Source organism: Pleurodeles waltl, chromosome 7 (genome assembly GCF_031143425.1).
Source record: "Pleurodeles waltl isolate 20211129_DDA chromosome 7, aPleWal1.hap1.20221129, whole genome shotgun sequence".
Classification (NCBI taxonomy): domain Eukaryota; kingdom Metazoa; phylum Chordata; class Amphibia; order Caudata; family Salamandridae; genus Pleurodeles; species Pleurodeles waltl.
This window is the reverse complement of record NC_090446.1, coordinates 495,618,635-495,636,266: the sequence shown is the minus strand read 5'-3', so window position 1 is coordinate 495,636,266 and position 17,632 is coordinate 495,618,635.

The window sequence follows — 17,632 nt, the reverse complement described above, 5'->3', positions numbered from 1 at the left end:
TAGTGATGTGTATTTTTAGTGCTAGGAGGTCAGAGCCTGTGCGAATATGTTAAGTCATTCTATTAAACTTGCATTTCACACAGTATAATATAGAATGCTGCATAATGCACAAAAAGGTTTAAGATAAAATGGTGCTTCCAAAATATAGATTTTGGAAATACCCAGAATGAACGTAATGGAATTTTTTTGACATAACTGTCCCTTCAACACTTCCTTGTGGGTAGTAAACTCTATGTAAATACAATAGAACAGTAATAGTAGATTCTAGTATAGGCAGCCTCATGTCTTGCATGGCTACTTAGTCAATTGTAGCCTCACAAGACCTTGTATTAATTCAATGCTTTGTTTATGTTCAAGTCTATTCTATGATCGGTAAGTAGAACAGCATCTGGAAGGCTCTCTGCAACATTGATCAGTTGCAGGAGAGACTAGTAGATGTCAGACGCTGCCGTAGTGGGTGTGATATACTACCATAGTAAAACTTACCCTTTTGGATCTTTCTTAGGGTGTGACTACATATCACTACAAGTGGAGTGTGGTGAATTGAATTGGAGTGGATTAGATTGAACTAGAGTGGCATGGATTGTAGTGGCGTGTATTGGATTTATTGGATTGCCGTGGGGAAGACTGGAGTGTTCCAGATTGTTTTGGATTGGAGTGTGGCAGATTGTTTTGGATTGGCATGGGGCAGGTTGGAGTGAGGCAGATTATTTTGGATTGGAGTGGTGCCAATTGTTTTTATTGGAATGGGGTTGATTGTTTTAGATTGGTGTGGATAAGATTGTTTTAGATTAGAGGGAGCATATTGCTTTGGATAGATTGTTTCGAATTGGAGTGGGACTGTTTGGATGGGGCAGATTGTTTTGGATGTGTGTAGGACAGATTGTTGTGGATTGGTAAGGGGCAGATTGTTTTGGAGTGGGACAGATTGTTTTGGTTTGGAGTGGTGCAGATTGTTTTTACTGGAGTGTAGAAGATTGTTGTGGATTGGCATGGGGCAGATTACTTTAGATTGGAGAGGGGCAGATTGTTTTGGAGTGGGGCAGATTGTCTAGGATTGGAGTGCAGTAGAATGTGGTGGATTGCAGTGGAGTGTATTGGGATGGAGTGGGGCAGACTAGATTGGGGTGAGGTGGATTGGATGAGAGTGGGGTGAATTGGAGTGGGCCAGATTGTTTTCGATCCAAGTGGGTCAGATTGGAGTGGAGCGGATTAGAGTTGGGCAGAATGTTTGGACTGGAGTGAAGTGCATTGGATTGAGGCGGGTTGTTTTGGATTGGAGTGGGGCATAGTGGAGTAGGACAGAGTGTTTAGGATTGGAGTGGGCCAGATTATTTTTGATTGGCATGGGGCAGGTTGGAGTGGGGCAGTTTGTTTTGGATTGGAGTTATGCAGATTGTGTTTCTTGGAATGGGTTTGAGTGTTTTAGATTGGTGTGGGTAAGATTGTTTTATATTACAGGGAGCAGATTGCTTTGGATAGGCATGGGACAGATTCAAGTTGGGAAAATTGTTTTGAACTGGCGTGTGGCAGATTGTTTTGGATTAGAGTGTAGCAGATTGCTTTGGATTGGAGAGCGGCAGATTGGCATCGGGCATATTGGAGTGGGGAAGATTGTTTTAGATTGGAGTGGAGCAGACTGTTTTGGATTGGTGTGGGGAGATTGGAGTGAGGCAGATTGTTTGGGATTGAAGTGTATCGAATTGTTTTGGATTCGAGTAGTGCAGGTTGTTTTTATTGGAGTGCAGCATATTGTTTTAGATTAGAGTGGGCCGGTTGGAGTAGGACAGATTGCTTTGGATTGGTGTAGATTGTTTTTACTGGAGTGGGGCAGATTGTTTTAGATTGAAATGGAGCAGATTGATTTGGATTGGAGGGGGCAGATTATTCTGGACTGGAGTAGGGCAGATTGGAGCAGGCAGATTGTTTTGGATTGGAGTGGGGCAGATTTATTTGGATTGGAGTGGGGCAGATTTTTTGGGTCTCAGTAGGGCAGATTGTTTCTGAGTGGGAAGGATTGTTTTTGATTGGAGTGGGGCAGATTGTTTTGGATTGGAGTGCAGTAGAATGTGGTGGATTTGAGTGGAGTGTATTGGGATGGAGTGGGGCAGATTGAATTGGGGTGAGGTGGATTGGATGAGAGTGGGGTGAATTGGCATCGGGCAGACTGGAGTGGGGAAGATTGTTTTAGATTGGAGTGGGGCAGATTGTTTTGGATTGGTGTGGGGAGATTGGAGTGAGGCAGATTGTTTTGGATCCAAGTGTGTCGAATTGTTTTGGATTGGAGTAGTGCAGGTTGTTTTTATTGGAGTGCGGCATATTGTTTTAGATTGGAGTGGGCAGGTTGGAGTAGGACAGATTGCTTTGGATTGGTGTAGATTGTTTTTACTGGAGTGGGGCAGATTGTTTTGGATTGAAATGGAGCAGATTGATTTGGACTGGAGGGGGCAGATTATTCTGGACTGGAGTAGGGCAGATTGGAGCAGGCAGATTGTTTTGGATTGGAGTGGGGCAGATTTCTTTGGATTGGAATGGGGCAGATTTTTTGGGTCTCAGTAGGGCAGATTGTTTCTGAGTGGGAAGAATTGTTTTGGATTGGAGTGGGGCAGATTGTTTTGGATTGGAGTGCAGTAGAATGTGGTGGATTTGAGTGGAGTGTATTGGGATGGAGTGGGGCAGATTGGATTGGGGTGAGGTGGATTGGATGAGAGTGGGGTGAATTGGCATCGGGCAGACTGGAGTGGGGAAGATTGTTTTAGATTGGAGCAGGCAGATTGTTTTGGATTGGAGTGGGGCAGATTTATTTGGATTGGAGTGGGGCAGATTTTTTGGGTCTCAGTAGGGCAGATTGTTTCTGAGTGGGAAGAATAGAAAACTCCTCCTGTTCACAAAAGGACATTTTTCAGATTTTTAAGGAATTAACCATAACCCCTATGCCCTCTCCTCCCACAGAGCCCTCCACTGAATACAGTAATCTTCTGGCATCTCACTTCAATGACAAAGTCATCAAGATATACTCTGGGTTCCCTTCTTCTCCTCCCCCAGGTACAGTAGAGTACCAAACGATGGATCCCTCCCTCTCCGGAAGCACATTAACCGCTTTTGTACCTCTCACTGACACCGCTACTACCAACCTTCTTCTTCAAATTAAATCGGGCTCCCTCCTAGACCCCGCCCCTCCTTCCATCCTCTCGCGAGTTTCAGATATTATTGTACCTCCCCTTACAAAAATACTGAATCATTCCCTATCCTTAGGTTTCCTCCCCCCTCTTTTTAAGCATGCCACCATTAAGCCTCTTTTAAAAAAACGGAAATTGAACCCATCTCTGTTAGAGAATTATAGACCCATTGCTCTCCTTCCCATTTCAACAAAAATTCTGGAGAAACATGTTAACCACCAATTAACCAGCTACTTAGAGAGCCATGAACTCCTTCACCCCACTCAAATGGGTTTCAGAGCCCATCATAGCACGGAGTCAGCCCTCCTTACAGTGACGTAGTCAGCCCGGCAACTTCTGGACCAAGGGTCTCATGTAGCCGTGATTCTACTTGATCTCAGCGCAGCTTTTGATACGGTGGATCACAACCTTCTCTGCTGTAGGCTCTCTGAATTAGGGATAGGAGGCCTAGCATTGTCCTGGCTGTCCGCTTTCGTCAAAGGTAGATCTTTTCAAGTCCTGGACCGAGCCTACTTCTCTGATATCTTTCCATTGACTTGGGAGTTCCTCAGGGCTCCTCCCTGAGTCCAACTCTTTTTAATGTTTATCTATCCCCGCTGGCTAAAGTGATCGCTCCCTACAATCTGTCTTTGGTCACCTATGCCGACGATACTCAACTTGTGGTGTCACTATCTAGTTCTGGGGATTCGTCGGCGGCCAACCTTTCGTGTTGTATGAAAGACATTGGAGTTTGGATGATCCAGTCTAAGCTTAAATTTAATGATGGAAAGTCAGAAGTCATTGTACTAGGCAATGCCCCCCCAGCCCCTCCCCTTTCACTATACTCTGAGGCCTTCAACAATCTTCCTCCTCCCAAGGACCAGGTAAAAAGCCTTGGTTTTTGGGTGGATTCTCGCCTGACCATGGATTATCAAGCAAAAAGAGTTTCCTCTACATGCTTTGGCATTTTAAGAGTCCTTAGGAAAATCTTTAATCTTCTTCCCCCTATGGCCAGAAGAATCCTTGTTCAAACTCTGATCCTTTCCCGTCTCGACTATGGGAACTCACTTTTTCTCAGCGCCCCGGCTTATGTCATAAAAAGGCTGCAAACAGTCCAGAACGCAGCTGGCAGGCTTCTTGTCAATCTTCCCAGACATTTATCCGCTAAGCCTGCTTTTTCCATACTTCACTGGCTCCCTATTAAGCAGCGTATTTATTTCAAGACCCTATGCATTGTTCACAGAGCCCTGCAAGATAAGGGTCCAATGTTCTTCAGAAAGCGGCTATATCTTTATGTCCCCTCTCGAAGTCTAAGGTCCTCCTCCTCTCGACTTGTGACCATCTTGCGGTCTAAGAGAGCCTGGGGGGCCAACTCCTTCTCCACCAAGGCCGCTCGTCTCTGGAATGATCTTCCCTCTGAACTCCGTCATGAACACTCAGAACTGCTTTTTAGAAAAAAACTTAAGACCATTCTTTTCTGTAGGTAGCTCTCTGAATTCTCCTATTGCTAGCACTGGTCAGGTTAGGTTTAGCGCTGGGATGCCTTCGGGTCACTACGCGCTTTATAAATCCTTAAAACTAAAACTAAACTAAGGATTGTTTTTGATTGGAGTGGGGCAGATTGTTTTGGATTGTGGTGGATTTGAGTGGAGTGTATTGGGATGGAGTGGGGCAGATTGGATTGGGGTGAGGTGGATTGGATGAGAGTGGGGTGAATTGGATTGGGGTTGATTAGAGTAGGGCAGATTGGAGTGGAGTTGATTGTTTTGGATTGGAGTGGGGCAGATTGGAATAGAGAGATTATTTTGGACTGGAGTGGGGCAGATTGGATTGGGCAGATTTGTTTGTATTGGAGTAGGGCATATTTTTTGGGTCTGAGGAGGGCGGATTGTTTTTGAGTGGGGTGGCTTGTTTTGGGCTGGAGTGGGACGGATTGTTTTGGATTGGCATGGGGCAGGTTGGAGTGAGGCAGATTATTTTGGATTGGAGTGGTGCCAATTGTTTTTATTGGAATGGGGTCAAGTGTTTTAGATTGGTGTGGATAAGATTGTTTTAGATTAGAGGGAGCATATTGCTTTGGATAGATTGTTTCGAATTGGAGTGGGGCTGTTTGGATGGGGCAGATTGTTTTGGATGTGAGTAGGACAGATTGTTGTAGATTGGCAAGGGGCAGATTACTTTAGATTGAAGAGGGGCAGATTGTTTTGGAGTGGGACGGATTGTTTTGGATTAGAGTGGTGCAGATTGTTTTTACTGGAGTGTAGAAGATTGTTGTGGATTGGCATGGGGCAGATTACTTTAGATTGGAGTGGGGCAAATTGTCTAGGGTTGTAGTGCAGTAGAATGTGGTGGATTGCAGTGGAGTGTATTGGGATGGAGTGGGGCAGACTAGATTGGGGTGAGGTGGATTGAATGAGAGTGGGGTGAATTGGAGTGGAGCAGATTGTTTTGGATTTGAGTGGGTCAGAATAGAGTGGAGCGGATTAGAGTTGGGCAGATTGTTTTGGATTGGAGTGGAGGGCATTGGATTGGGGTGGGTTGTTTTGGATTGGAGTGGGGCATAGTGGAGTATGACAGTGTTTTGAATCGAAGTGGGGCAGATTGTTTTGGATTGGCATGGGGCAGGTTGGAGAGGGGCAGATTGTTTTAGATTGGAGTTATGCAGATTGTTTTTCATTGGAACTGGGTCGATTGTTTTAGATTGGTGTGGGTAAAATGGTTTGAGATTAGAGGGAACAGATTGCTCCACTTCAATCTGTCCCATGCCTATCTAAAGCAAATTGTTTTGGACTGGAGTGGGGCAGATTGTTTTGAATTGGAGTAGGACAGATTGGCATGGAGTGTGATGGGTTGGATTGGAATAGGGTGAGTTTATTTGGAATGGGGTGGATTGGAGTCGGGTGGATTGGACTGGAGTGGGTCAGGGTAGATTGGATTAGAATGGGGTGGTTTGGGGTTGAGTGGGGTGAGTGTATTGGATTGGCGTGAGGTAGACTGGAGTGGAGTAGATTGAGGTGGATTGAATTGGTGTGGGGTGGATTGGATTGGGATAAGGTGGATTGGATTGGAGTGGGGCAGATTGTGTTGAATTAGAATGGGTCAATTGGGGTGGAGGAGATTGTTTTGGATTGGAGTGGGGCAAATTGGAGTGGGGCATATTGTTCTGAATTGGAGTGGGACAGATTGTTTTGGGTTGCAGTGGGACAGATTGAAGTGGAGTTGGTTGTTTTTGATTGTAGTGGGGTAGATTGTTTTGGACTAGAGTGGGGGCAATTTGGAGTAGGGCAGATTGTTTTGGACTGGAGTGGACAGATTGTTTTGGATTGGTGGGGGGCAGATTTGTTTTAATTAGAGTAGGGCAGATTTTTTGGGGTCTGAGTGGGGCGGATTGTTTTACAGTGGGGTGGATTGTTTTGGATTGGATTAGTGCAGATTGTTTTTACTGGGGTGTGAAAGATTGTTTTAGATTAGACTGTGGCAGATTGTTTTGGATTGGAGTGCAGTAGAATGTAGTGGATTGGAGTGGAGTGTACTGAGGAGGACTGGGGGCAGATTGGATAGGGGTGAGGTGGATTGGATGAGAGTGGGGTGAATTGGAGTGGGGCAGACTGTTTTTGATTCAAGAGGGTCAGATTGGATTGGAGTAGATTAGAGTTGGGCAGATTGTTTTGGATTGGAGTGGAGCACATTGGATTGGGGCAGGTTGTTTTGGATTGGAGTGGGGCATAGTGGAGTAGGACAGAGTGTTTTGGATCGGAGTGGGGCCGATTGTTTTGGATTGGCATGGGGCAGGTTGGAGTGGAGCAGATTGTTTTGGATTGGAGTGATGCAGATTGTTTTTATTGGAATGGGGTTGAGTGTTTTAGATTTGTGTGGCCTTTCCTGCCTGACTCGAAGGTGGCTGGGAGCTGAGCAATCCATTCTCCAGCAGCCCTTCGCTGACCAATGGCTGCACTGAGACGCCAGGAGGTGCATACCTACTTGTTTTGCTGCCTTCTCCTACAGCACGGGACTCATGCAGGGTGCGCCCAGGCACAGACGGGCAGGCGAAGAGCAAGCCCGTCTGTGGCCAGAAGCGGCTCGGCTGGACCCCCCTCTTTGCTCCTCTTCATTTGAAATTTCCTAGTGCGTCTTTACTGAATCCCAGGTAAGGCACTTGTAATGGGGAAGCACAAGGGCAATGAAAGGGTTGTTACAGCCTTCTGTGATAGTTGACAGCATGCTCGAAAGGGTTGTAAGGATTGGGGAGAATGAGATTGAATTTGCAGAGCGCAGCTCTCAATGGATTTCGGTGTGCCCACGACTGTACCCTCAACCAATGATATTAATGTTACTACAGCTAGCACCTTTGCTCATGTTAATATGGTTGGGGGTTCTCTGCTTGAATCTACGGCAAATACTATTGTTGAGCCCATCCTTGTGCAGGAGAATCCGTCACCTGAGCTACAGTCTGCCTCCTCTGCCACTACAAAGCAAAAAAGGGTGTTGGGTAAACCTGAGGCTGTGAAGCAAAAGCAGCCTTAGCTCTCCTCCCCTAACAAGAAGTATTTGCTGTCTTGGATCCAGCCTCCAGTATGGACACAAAGTTCACTTAGATCAAATTCTGGCCCTTTAAAACAGTCCGTGGCCTCTCAGACTGACAAGACTCTGTTTTCCGACATGTCACTGGTGGAGATATTATGTGTGAGGGTTGCTAACATTTTTATGAGAGACTTAAAATACTAAATGAGCATGAGGACCACCTTGATGGCAGGATAACCAGAAACCTCAATTGTATTCCCCGTGGTTACCAATAGAAGGCCTAGTACTTTGTTGGTAACAGAACAGCCGCATGGAAACTTCTCCAAGTACCTCTAGTGTTGCACCTGCATCTGAATTGAGTTGTGATGGGCGTTCTACTAATTGTCCCACTAACTGTGAGGACAGGGTGTGAACTGGGGAAGTTCCAACCGATAATAAGCAACCACAAAGTCAGCAATTTTATTTCTCTTTTATTTCTCCGAACCTTAGTTCTGCTCCTAGGGAGCATGAAATAGCTGCTCCATCTGAAATAACTTTGAGCCTCCGACCCTCATCTAGGATATGTACTAATCCTAGCAGGGGTACCACCACTTAAACTTGGTCAGCAGGAGTCTTGGGAACAATTTAGAAATAAGGTTGCCCACTGGCTGTATGTGCATATAGATTTTAGCGCTTGAGGGCACAATGAGATTATCTTGGTGAGGCAGGTGGGCTGGCTTAGCCATTCTGTTTAACATATTGAAGGAGACTGCATTATTGTAAATTTCTGTAGGCCTGCCTGTGTTCATGAGTAACATAGAATCCAGTAGCTAAGTTGAGCCTAAGGTTGTTACTCTTTCACTATGTTATTTTTATAGAGTACCACCTGCCACATCGTGCCCCCGTTTTTTTAGTACATGCACAAGAGGTGGTATTCCCTGTTCCAACAGGTTTTCTGTACTTACCGATCTGGAACAGGTTGATTGACTCAGTATGTGCCCGGTTACTAATGTCCAGGTGCACTCTGGGAAACAGGAGCCCTTGGCTGTAACTGAAGCTTGGTCCCACTTTCTGAGATAGAGGTTGAGTATGATGTATTGGGGCATTGTACATCTGTCTCGCTTAATATGGCTTCAGCTCCCACAACAGATAGTGTTACTCTTGGGGGCCTACAGCAAAGCAGATGTAAATCTATGAGCAGAGATATAGATTTGCTTAGAAGTTTAAGTTGAAATGTGGCTGGCCTCAGATCAAAGGTTGCTTCAATAGATTGGATATGCTTTGTAAAGGGGTATGATATCATTCTGCTCCAAGAAACCTGGGATACAACGTCTATAACAGTTGATGACTTTCAATGCTTTAGCGTCCCTGCAACCCCTTCACGCAGTGGGCCTGCTTTGGGGGATTAGCAATTTGTCTCAGTATTGCACTACCTGGTTCATTTCCCAATATTGAGCACAGTGATAGCAGCTTTCATGCCATAGCAACTAATTTGGCTTTGACTTTGTATACTGTGAATGTTTATAACAATGATTTTAATATCATTCCCAACCCCAGATTTACCCCTTTGTTCAAATTTATTGTTGATTTGGCAGAAGATGTGGCTTCTTCTGGGCACTCGCTGTACCTCTACCTTGATGGTGATTTTAATGTGCACTTGCCAGACAACTATGAGGATTTCCCACCGGAAACTTATTACTCCAGTACAGATCCCCATAGTGCCAAATAGGTTTCTTTTCTTGCCCCCTCGATATGGTTTAATGTGATGGCTTTCTCTGCTTCACTTGACAGTAAAGCCCCTACCTTTAAGCGGCACAGCAGGCCATCAACTATAGATTATATATATCTATATAGATTATATGACAGGTCATCCTGTCTGTGTGCTTTAAGGGGAAACATAGGCAAGATGTCAGAGCACGCCATCTGAAATCTACCACTGATAATTTAAGATTGATCTGGAAACTATCGGACCCCGTCCAAACCCTGAATGAAGTACTTGAAAGTAATTTAGAGCTGTTTAATCTGTGTTTAGCAGAAGAGTCCTCAGGTCAAAGGGTGGTGAAAGCTTTCTCCAATCTGTGTTCTGGGATTAGGAAATCTCTTCTGAAACCAGACAAGCCTATGGCCGATATACCGAGATGGTTCAAAGCAGATTGTTCTGCTGCAAATCATGCTCTCCCGTCTGCACTTGGCACTAGACCGAGGGACCCTGCTTTCATGGCCTACCGGTGTAAACAATATAAATTAATCACACGTAAGTGCCGGCAAGAGTTTTTGTCTGTAGAAGGTATTGGCCCAGGCCTCTAATTGGGATAATAGCAAGTTGTTTTGGGCCACTGTGTCTGATGGTAAGCATGCTAACATCCCTTCCAGCGCTCTTTCATGTCACATTATTGCTAGTATCTGTGAGAAACATTTTAGCACTATTTATGAGGTACCCCTAACTTCTGACTTTTCCCCTAAAGATTATGATGCAGTAGACTTTTTCAAGGCAACTCTTGAAGTTGACAATGCTATGAATCAAAATGTGGCCTGAAAGGCTCCCGACCCTGATGGGGTCCCCATCAATCTTATTAAAAGCAATACTTCTCTCTGGGCTCCCGACTTCCTAATGTTTTTAATAATGTATCCCTTTATCCCCTAACTGTTACTTGGATAATAGTTCTTATTTTTAAAGGGGACCATTCTTCTCTGACCTGCTATTGGCCAATATAATTAATTGATACAACTGCTAAGATTCTTGGTTGAATTATTTATAACAGGATCATGGCTAGGGTCTAAGAGGAGTCTGTATTACATCAAATTCAATATGGGTTCAGGCATAAAATTGGAACGATTGAGCAGTGTCTCAATCTGAATTTGTTTCTAGGCAAGTATATGGTGATGAAACAGTCCCGCTTGTTAGAAATGGGGTCTCTAGTTGCCAGTTTGTTTGCACCCTCCAAGTAGGGACCCTCACTCTACTCAGGCTAAGGAAGATACCCGCTCAGATAACCCCTGCTCATCCCCTTGGTAGCTTGACACGAGCAGCTAGGCTTATCACAGAAGCAACGTGTAAAGCAATTGCACATAACACACAGTAATAAGTGAAAAAACCACAAAAGGACACCATACCAGTTTTAGAAAAATAGCCAATATTTATATAAAACAAGACCAAGTACAATAAAATACCACCATACAGTAAGAAATGTATGAATTCTGCAAGATTTACTCATAAATACAGTTCCTTGAAGGAGATAGCTCACAAAACCAATAGTTCAGACTGGCCAAGGCGTCGTGGACCAGCAACGGTGTTTGGAACACCCACAAACAGTACCTTTGGAATTGCAGGGTGTCGTGATCCTCGCAGTGAGCTCCGGAGAGCGGCGTAGCTGGTGTCGCGTGTCGGTTCCAGAGTGGGTGCCGGAGTCGTCAGGCCCTTGAAGTCGCACGCATTGCAGATCGAACTCCGAGCTGATGAAGTCAGGAGCGCTGGCTTGGATGACGTTGGGGTTGCGGTGCAAAGAGGGATGATGCGACGTGCAGTGCCCAGAGGTCAGGGTGCAGGCAGAGGCTCGGTGACGGCATTGGTGAGACCAGGGCTGTGGTGTGAAGGGGGCAGTGCGACGTGCGGTGCCAGCAGGTCATGGTGTCGCTGTTCCTGAAGGGCTGTCATCGGTAGGCCCAAGCCGGTGTTGCGGGACGGGATGGTGCTTCATGACCCTCATGCGTGGCGTCCACAGGCCACAGCGCAGGCAGGGATGCTTGGGGACGGCACTGCAGTCGATGGTGCTGGCGTCGGTGGACCAGGGCTGCGGTGCAGGATGGGACAGTGCTTTGTGTACCTCACAAGCGGTGTCCAAAGGCCATGGTGCAGGCAGCAGTGCCGGAGTCAGCAAGATCGGCGGCGTCGGGGTTGCTCAGGCTGTGGTGTGAGCAAGGCGATGCCGGAGTGTGGGACCCACAGGTAGCAGTGTGAGCACCGGCTCTGTGAAATCATCCGATGACGGTGTCAGTGAGACCAGGGTTGTGGTGCGAAGTGGGGCACTGCAGCTCCGTGCAGCATTGGCAGGTCATGGTGCAGGCCAGGGGCGTCGTTGGTGACATCGCTGTGTTTTCTTCTCTTGAACAGCACAAGGTAGGCCCAAGCCGGCGGTGCGGGATTGTACGGTGCTTCGTGACCCTCATGAGCGGTGTCCACAGGCCACAGTGCAGGAAGGGATGCCTGGTGACAACACAAGAGTCGATTGTGCTGGTGTCGGTGGACCAGGGCTGAGGTGCTGGACGGGACGGTGCTTTGTGTACCTCACGAGCGGTGTCCACAGGCCATGGTGTCTGCAGGAGCGGTGGCGTTGGGGATGCCCAGGCTGAGGTGTGAGCAAGGCAATGCCGGAGTGCGGGACCCACAGGTCGTGGTGCGAGCAGTGGCTCGGTGAAGTCGTCCGATGACAGCGTCAGTGAAATTAGTGTTGCAGTGCAAAGCGGGGCAGTGTGGCTCCGTGCGGCGTCAGCAGATCACGGTGCAGGCCAGCGGCGTCATTGGCGGCATCGCAGTGGTTTCTGCTTTTGAACAGCACAAAACACACAGTTCTCAGTGCTGCAGGTCCGGGAAACTGAAGCCTTTGGTGTCCCTGAGACTTCCAACAGGAGGGAAGCTCTAATCCAAGCTCTTGGAGAACTTTCTTGAGCAGGACATACAGCAAAGTTCACCCACTGCACTCTTTTCAGCAACTGCAGGCCAGTCCAGCAAAGCAACACAGCAAAGGGACAGTACTCATCCTCCAGCTCTTCAGCGCTTCTCCTTCGCAGTGTTTCCTCTTAATTACAGAAAGATTCTACCAGTCTGGCGTTTTGGGTCCAATACTTATACCCCCTTCCACCTTTGAAGTGGGAAAACTTCAAAGCAAAGTTTCAAGTGTTTGTAAGATCCTTCCTTCTCCAGGCCAGGCCCCAGACACATACCAGGGGGTTGGAGACTGTATTGTGTGAGGGCAGGCACAGTCCTTTCAGGTGTGAGTGACCACTCCTCCTTCCACTCTAGCTCAGATGGCTTATCGGGATATGCAGGCTATACCCCATCTCCCTTTGTGTCACTGTCTAGATCATAGGTGTAAACAGCCCAACTGTCAAATTGACCCAGGTGGGGGATCCACAAACAGGTAGAGTCACTGAATGGTTTAAGGAAGAAAATGCCTACTTTCTAAACGTGGCATTTTCAAACTCACAATCCAAAAACCAACTTCACTAAAATATGTATTTTTAAATTGTGAGTTCAGAGACCCTAAACTCCACATTCCTATTAGCCCTCAAAGGGAATCTGCGCTTTAAAGTTATTTAAAGGCAGCCCCCATATCCTATGAGGGAGGTAGGCATTGTGACAGTTAAAACCGAATTTGGCAGTATTTCACTTTTAGGACATGTAAAACACACTAGTACATGTCCTACCTTTTAAATACAATGCACCCTGCCCATGGGGATACCTATGGCCTACCTTATTGCCTACCTTATGGGTGCCTTACACGTACCAAATGGGAAGGTTTGGGCCTGGCAAGTTGGTACACTTACCAGATCGAATTGGCAATGTAAAACTATACACACAGACACTGCAGTGGCAGGTCTGATCCATGTTTAAAAGCTACTAAGATGGTTGGCACAACTAGTGCTGCAGGCCCACTAGTAGCTTTTGATTTACAGGCCCTGGGCACCTCTAGTGCACTGTACTAGGGACATACCAGTAAATCAGATATTCCAATCATGGATAACCCAATCACCAATACAATTTACATAGGGAGCACTTTCACTTTAGCACTGTTCAGCAGTGGTAAGGTGCGCAGAGACAATAAAAAAGCAAAACCAGGGTCCAGTATAGCATCAAAACAGGAGGTCAGAAGGCAAAAAGACAGGGGAGACACGCCAAAAAAGCTGCCAGCTCTAACACATGTCCCTTCCAGCTGAGAGTAGGGGGAAATACCCAACCCCTGGGAAGTACTCCTCATTAAGGCAGAAGAAACTGGACAGACCATCAGCGTTGGCGTGCTCTGTGCCAGGACGGTGTTCCACCGTAAAGTCCATCCCCTGCAGGGAAATGGACCACCTCAACAGTTTTGGGTTCTCACCCTTCATCTGCACTAACCATCTGAGGGGCCTGGGGTCAGTCTGAACCCGGAAGTGAGACCCAAACAAGTAGATTCTTAGGGCCAGATGTAGCAAAATTTTGCGAGTCGCAAATGGCCCGAATTGCAATTTGCGACCCCTGCAAAATCGAAAATGGGATGCAAAAACCCCATTTCCGAATCGCAAATTGCGCCGCGAGCCATTACCGACTCGCAAAAATTGCGACCCCATTTTGCGACCCGCAAATAGGAAGTCGCAATTTGCGAGACGCAAACCATATGAAATAGCCACTCGCAAATTGCGACTAGTCGCAAAAAGCCCATTTTGAACTTCCAATTTACCACTAACTCAGAGCAGGTGGTAACCAGAACCAAAGTATAAAAGGAGACCCAGAAGGCACCTGGGTCACTCAAGATGGCGGAGATATATGTGATAGCAAGGAGGAGGACAGCCCACGCCGCACAGCAGATGAGGAGGAGAAGCCAGAGACAGGAGAAGATATACAGAACCAGACAGACACTTTTCCAACAAATGGAGGAGGAGATATATGATAAATACAGACTCAGCAGTGCAGCAATATTAGAATTAATAGATCTGCTCAATCCGCAGCTTCAACGCCAGACTGTGCGCGGCAGCGCCATCCCCACACATGTGCAAGTGCTATGCTCACTGCACCTCTTGGCCTCGGGTAGCTATCAGGGGTCATTGCTGTGGCAGGTGGGGTATCTCAAAATGCACTCTCACGGTTCTTCAGAGCATTCCTAGATGCCATACTCACACACATGTCCAGATACATATACCTACCCAGGAATGAGGCAGAAATCAACAGCACCAAGTTGGAATTCTACAGGATTGCCAACTTCCCGCATGTAATAGGGTGTGTAGACGGGACACATATACAAATATGCCCTCCTGCAAATCTGGAAGATCTGTTCCGCAACCGGAAGTGTACCCACTCACTGAACATCCAGGTGGTATGTGACGTCCATTATGTTATAACTGACATGGTTGCCAAATTTCCAGGGAGTACACATGACTCCTACATTTTCAGGCACAGTGAACGCCTAGAACGTGGGGAGTTTGGAGACGGATATCTCCTAGGTATAGCTGAATACACCTTGCAGACATACACACAGGTCAATGTGGAACCCATCTATGCCCAGCTAACATTGTTCATTTTGTGCCAAACAGGCGACAGTGCATATGCACTACGACCATGGATACTTACCCCGTACTTAACACCCAGCGATGAGACAGAGAGGCGATACAACAGTGCACATAGGAGGACCCGAAATATTATAGAGAGGACCTTTGGACTGTTGAAGGCAAGATTCAGATGCCTCCACAGAAGTGGAGGTGCCCTCCAGTATGCCCCAATAACAGCATTCAAGATCGTTGGCGCATGCGCTATACTGCACAACATTGCCACCAGACGTGGTCTACAACTCACCCGAGAAGACCCAGATTCGGAGGATGACGAGCAAGAGCTACCACATCGCCATGATGGGGATAGAAGCATTGCAAATCAAGGCAGACAGAGACGGGATCACATTGCAAACCAATACTTAGGAAGGTACGTGGTAACTGTCACCACACACACGAATGTCACACACAAAGAGCCCAGGTGTGAAGTGGAACAAACAAGAACTTTAATGATGTGAACCAATAAACTATTGAAATGAACTATTGATCAGGGGCTGTAAAAGTCCACCTGCTATGAGGACACATTAACCTCATGTGCCTCCATTGTTTGTCAGTGCGTAGCTCACATCCTACGCCTGGGACGCCCAGCATGGCTGGTGCCTGGAGCGTCTGCTGTTCCCTGCCGTGCACTTCCACTACGCAACACCCTGGTGTCTGTGGCAGATGCACTACTTATAGTAGAGCCCTCCTCACTGTCTTGCGGCGTGTCTGCCGCGCCCCTAGCCACCTGTCGTGCCTCCATCATGTCCACAGAGTGGCTTATGCGTCCCAGCCCGCGAGCCACATCGCGGGCAAGGTGGTCCATGTCCACCTGTAGGCTGACTGTGCAGCGTGACAGCCCTGTGGTATTTACAGCCAGGCGGACGATGGAGGCAGCCATGCGGTCTAGTCGGTGGATTAGTTGCCGGTCACGGCGCCTTGCACCCTCTCTCTCCGTGACAAGTTCAGCCACTAGTTGTCTGATGGAGAGCGCAAGGTCACCTACATTACTGATCAGGTGTTGTAGCTCTGTGTGGTCCTGTGTCAGCCCTGTTGTCTGATTCCTTTCCATTCGCCGCATGGCCCCTGAAATCAGTCTCATTTGCCTTGTCTGCAGGCGCTGACCTTCGATGAGTGCAGCCTCGGCAGCGGACATGGAGGCGTCCTCTACATCTCTCTGTGACACTGTAGGGACAAGGACACGTCGCCTGCGACGCGGTGGTGGATCTGTGTCCTGTTGGCTGGCACTGTGGCTGGGACCGGGTGCTGGCTCTATCTCCACTATGGCCACTGGTGCATATGGAGGGGACTGTGGTTGGGTGGTGCAGGTCCCTGTGGTGGCTGCTCCTGGGTCCTGGGTCCTGTGCTGCCTGGTGGCTGACCTCTGACCCCTGGACGGTGTGGCTGGAGGTGATGTCTTGTGGGAGACCTGTCGGACATAGGGAACACACTGTCAGTATCTACCATCAGCTGCCTACTTGACTACATTGCCCATAATGCACCATTCTGGTGGTTGCTAATCTGAAATGGAGCTATTTTGGTTGTGCATGCTGCTGTGTACTAGGTGGGTGGGGGTATGGCAGATATGGATGTACATGCATGTTTCATTGTACTCACTGGTTGATGGTCCTGGCGCTGACGTGTCCAGCTCTCCTATTCCAGACACGGCCTCTGGCTCCAGGGTCTCTTCCACTCTTTCATCCAAGGGTGTGGGTGGTGGTACGGTAGATGGGCCTCCTCCAGTGCCCCTCATCTCCCAGAGGCGCTCTGCCACCCTCTCCTTGGTCCGGGAGCGCAGGTCATACCACCTTTTTTTAAGTTCATCAGTGCTCCTGTGGCTCACCCCCATTGAATTCACCTTGTCTTGGATTTCAGTCCAAATCCTCCTTTTCTCCAGCTCTGGCACACTGAGGGCTGCTCTTCCAAAGAGTTGATCATGGTGCTGGCAGCATTCATCCGTTAGCACCTCCAGTTCTTTTTCAGAAAATGTGATCTTCCTCTTTCTGGCTGATTCCTCTATTGTTGCTGCTGTTCCTCCTGTTGGCTGTTCAGCAGTTGGAAATGGGTGTGGTCCTCCCTCCTCCCAGGTGTATTAGTAAACTTCCTGGCTGTGATGTCATCATCAAGAGCCAGGAAGTGTTTTCCAGAGTGTTCTGCTGCACCTGCATGCAATTTGCGGCACCCACTCGTAATTTGCGTGTTCGTTTTTAGCGAGGTCGCAAAAAGCGACCTCGCAAACAGCGGACTCGCAATCTGTGGTGCGACTTCATTTGCGAGTCGCAAAATGAAGTCGCTTTTTCTTGTTGGATACCATTTTGCGAGTCGGAAATTGCGAGTCGCAACGACTCGCAATTTCCGACTCGCAATTTTTTAGCTACCTACATCTGGCCCTTAGCTTCTTCAGCACCCAGACCAAAAAAGCTTCCCTTTCAATTGCACTCCACTGCTGTTCCCTGGGGAGTAGTCTCCTGCTAAGGAAGACTACAGGCTTGTCTAGGCCCTCTTTGTTCAACTGTGAAAGTACTGCTCCCACATCATGCTCTGAAGCATCTGCCTGTACCACAAACTCCTTGGAGAAGTCAGAGACCAGCACTACAGGCGCCGTACACATAGCCTCCTTCAGGGTGTCAAACGCAGTCTGGCACACCTCAGTCCAGATCACCTGTCTAGGCTGCTTCTTAGAAGTTAGCTCTGTCAAG